This window comes from Gekko japonicus, unplaced genomic scaffold, assembly GCF_001447785.1.
Source record: "Gekko japonicus isolate JY-2015 unplaced genomic scaffold, Gekko_japonicus_V1.1 scaffold1058, whole genome shotgun sequence".
Lineage (NCBI taxonomy): Eukaryota > Metazoa > Chordata > Lepidosauria > Squamata > Gekkonidae > Gekko > Gekko japonicus.
In genome coordinates, this window is record NW_015176481.1 from 552,963 (window position 1) to 556,938 (window position 3,976).

A 3,976-nucleotide genomic window follows, 5' to 3' on the forward strand; every position below is an offset into this window, starting at 1 on the left:
CTGAGCTCAGGTTCCCAGGCTCTGTCCTGGATGGCACAGGCTAGACTGATCTCATCAGATCTTGGAAGCCAAGCAGGGTCGACCCTGATTAGTATTTGGATGGGAGACCACCAAGGAAGTCCAAAGTTGCTCTGCAGAGGCAGGCAATGGCAAACCGTCTCTGTTTATCTCGTGCCTTGTAAAACCCTACAGTATCACCATACATTGGCCTCAACATGATTACACTTTCCACACCAGGCTTCTGAATTTTTCAAAAAGTTTACAGCCCTATTGGTCCGTTCAAAATCCAAAAAAGGAGAACAAACTCTGCATGATACTTTTTATTAGGACCAACCAAACTGACCTAAAGCATTTTTTTGTTGGTTCTAATAAAAATGACTGCACAGATTCCATTCTTGGTTTCGGATACTGAAATTCAAGTCTGCTTTTGGGGAGCTCTCCCTGGTCCTGAAGAACTTAACTTCTAATACTATCCTGATCTGGTTCCCGGGAACCAGTCTCTCTTGCCTGTTCTTTTGGTATCATGGGGCACCCTCCTTATCTTTTATGGTGGCTGTCTCCTTTGCTACTTGTTTGAAAGCTACAAGGATGTGGTTCGAGGAGCTCCTTGCAAGTCTCATCCCAGAATTCAAATACTGTTGTTGCTTCTTTTCCTGGGACTAGTAAACATTAGAAAGAACTTCCTGCCAGTTAGAGCGGGTCCTTGGTGGAACAGGCTTCCTTGGGAGGCGGTGGGCTCTCCTTCTTTGGAGGTTTTTAAGCAGAGGCTAGATGGCCATCTGACAGCAATGCTGATCCTGTGAGCTTGGGCAGATCAGGAGAGGAAGGGCAGGAAGGGTTGCCTCAGTGCTTAAGGTTGTGGCCCTTTCTTACATGCCCAGGGAAATGCCGATTGCCACTTTGGGGTCAGGATTCAATGTTCCCTCTAAGCTGTGGTGTCTTGTGAGCAAAAATTCTACTTTGTGAGCTACTGGCAATAAAGTTGTGAGCGAGCAATTTGGCTACTGCGTTAATAGTGTGTGTGTGTGGGGGGGGAAGGTATTTGTGAATTTCCTGCCTTGTGCAGTGGGTTGCAGTGGGTTGGACGAGGTGACCCTGGAGGTCCCTTCCAACTCTATGATTCTCTGATTCTAGTATTAAATTAATCCAGCTCCAGCTGAGTCATATTCAGATTTCACTCAGTGCTCCCATGGAACTGGGTTGTATTGAATGACAGTCTTTGGGCAATGTCAGCAGCAAGTAGCAAGCAAGTCTTCCTATGTGTTCCCTTTTGCAAAAGGAGCACAACTACCCATGAATCAATGGCCATATGTGCAAGTGTGCATGAAAGTGCCTGATGCTGAATCAGGCCTTTGGTCTATCCAAGATCAGTACTTTATACTCAGACTAGCAGTGGGTCTCTAGAGTCTTAGGCCGAAGTCTTTCTCATCACCTACTGCCCGGTCCTTTTTAATTGGAGATGCCAGGGATTGAACCTGGGACCTTCTGCGTGTCAAGCAGAGGCTCTACCACTGGAGCCACAGCCCCTCCCCCAGTTTTTTTGGGCCATGCGGATTTGCATGCAGAACTGAAGAAGCAGGTTCTTGGACCATGCATTCTTTTAAGTATGCCGCTGAGCTCTTGTAGTTTTTTTGTTGTTTTATGGACGGGAATTCAAAGCACTTCACATTCTTTTAAGTTTGGTTGATGCCTACAGTGAAGAAGAAGAAGAAGAAGAAGAAGAGATTGGATTTATACCCCGCCCTTCACTACCCAAGGGAGTCTCAGAGCGGCTTACAAACTCCTTTCCCTTCCCCTCCCCACAGCAGACACCCTGTGAGGTGGGTGGGGCTGAGAGAACTCTGACACAAACTGCTCTTTTTCAAGGACAGCTGTGCCAGAGCTTGTGACTGACCCAAGGTCACATCAGCAGGTGCAAGTGGAGGAGTGGGGAATCAAACCCGGTTCTCCCAGATTAGAGTCCGCGCACTTAACCACTACACTAAAAAGGTGATAGAGTCCTAATAATGTACACTGGGTGAAAGGTGTGTGATGGCATTTTTGAAAATTCCCGTATGTGTGAGTGTGTCTTTCATGGTTTATTTCATCCTTCCTCCATGTGATGTACATTTTTTTTAAAACCTCTGTTCCATCTTATCCTTGCAACAAGTCTGTGAGGTAGGTTATGGTGAAAGAAACACACGAGTGATTAAAATGTGGAATTCACTGCTACAGGATATAATGATGGCCACAGGTACAGAGAGCTTTAAAGGGGGATTAGAGAGATTAAAGGAGGATAAGTCTATCAATGGCTACTAGCCCTCATGACTAAAGGGAACCCCCATGTTCAGAGGCACTAAACCCCTGAATCCCAGAGCCAGGAGGCAGCATCAGGGGAAAGCCTCAGCCTCTATGCCAGGGGTGTCGAACTCATTTGTTATGAGGGCCGGATCTGACATCCATGAGACCTTGTTGGGCCGGGCCATGCGTGTCATAAAATGTAATGCCAGGTAGCGGAGATATAAACTTTATAAAGGACACAAACACAAAGGTGGGTTTTTTTTACTTAAAATAAAAACATGCTTAAAACATTCGCACTCTTGCAATATTTTGTTTATTTAACAGCGTCTGATAACTGACACCTCTTGCTCTGAATTATGGCATCAAAATGTCTGTGCTGTTGCAATCTTGACTCTGCTGTTCAGGTGTGTATCTGTAAACTGCAAACCTACCATGACGCAGCAGCAGCAGAACTGGAAGAAGAAGCAGAAGACAGCCAGTTCCACTGCGGGCCTGATAGAAGCCCCCCGGGGGCCTGATCTGGCCCCCAGGCTGCATGTTTGACACCCCTGCTCTATGCCCTGTTGTTGCCCCTCCAGAGGAATTGGTTGACTACTGTCTGAGACTGGCTGCTGGACTAAATAGAGGAAGGCTTTGGGGAGAGGAGGGTCTTCAATGGGGTGTCTTGCTGTCAAGGCACACACAGATCTATGCCCATTAATCCTCAGGTATCAGGGAGAGTGCCTTAAGTGAAGGGGGAAAACAAACAGTCACACTCCAGAGCCAGTTTCTCATTCCGTCCTGTCTCCACAAAGCATGAAAATTACCTTACGGAGACTGCCCAGGATCATGTTTACCTCCCAATCGAGTCAACCTCCTGCAGGAAATGATCGGATCAAGTATTCATGAGGACAAAGCTCATTTGCACTGCCTATGGAAAGATTCCGTTTCTCAACTCGGTTTCGACGCGGAGACGTGCCCAGTTTGATGGAGCCCAGATTACCAGCCTCCCTCCGGTGCCAGGTGCTTCTCATGAGCTCACTGTCTTGTGGTCGGCAGACCTCTCCATTATGCAAAACGGGACTTAAAGAGCCCCTCTAAACTACAATCAGTGTTTCTCTGGGATTGACAGTGAAGCCCCCCCCCTCTCCCCAAAGTCCTGTGCATATTTTAAAACTGGAATAATCCCAGGTGTAGATCTCGGCAATTGTTTTTTTTTTCCCCCAACCGTTTGCACGCCGTTGCTTTAATTAAAAGAAGTCTGGACTTTAATGGATTAATGGGCATAAATCGGTATGTGTCTTGACAGCAAAACCTTCAGCTCCGCAGTTTTCAGCCGGCTTTTCTCCACCAGTCACGGTAATCAGGATGCCGCTGCGCAAAGAGCATCGCACTTCCTGGAAGGATCCAGTCTGCTTTTATTATTGTTTTAATACAAAAGATGAAACCGCGCATCAATAATGAAAAATATATATTCAACATTCAATGAGTATGATCATCTCAACCTATATAAGCAAAGTAGTTTTTCAAAAATGCAATGTAATAGTTGGGAACTCAAAAATACATGGTCCAAATACGCAAACAGTGCTATTAATCCACCTTCAGAAATAGTCCAAGTCAAATTTGACCTACCAGTGAGAACAGTGGGAGAGGAAGAGGAGGGGATTGGATTCATACCCCGCCCTTCACTACCCAAAGGTGTCTCAGAGCGGCTTAC

General features: G+C 46.3%; 1 non-coding gene across 1 annotated transcript; it reads right to left on the minus strand.

Moving 5' to 3' along the window:
- Positions 1 to 1,454: 1,454 nt before the first annotated feature.
- Positions 1,455 to 1,527, minus strand: TRNAV-GAC. The gene has a single exon. It is a non-coding gene; the product is annotated as a tRNA-Val (tRNA).
- Positions 1,528 to 3,976: the final 2,449 nt, after the last annotated feature.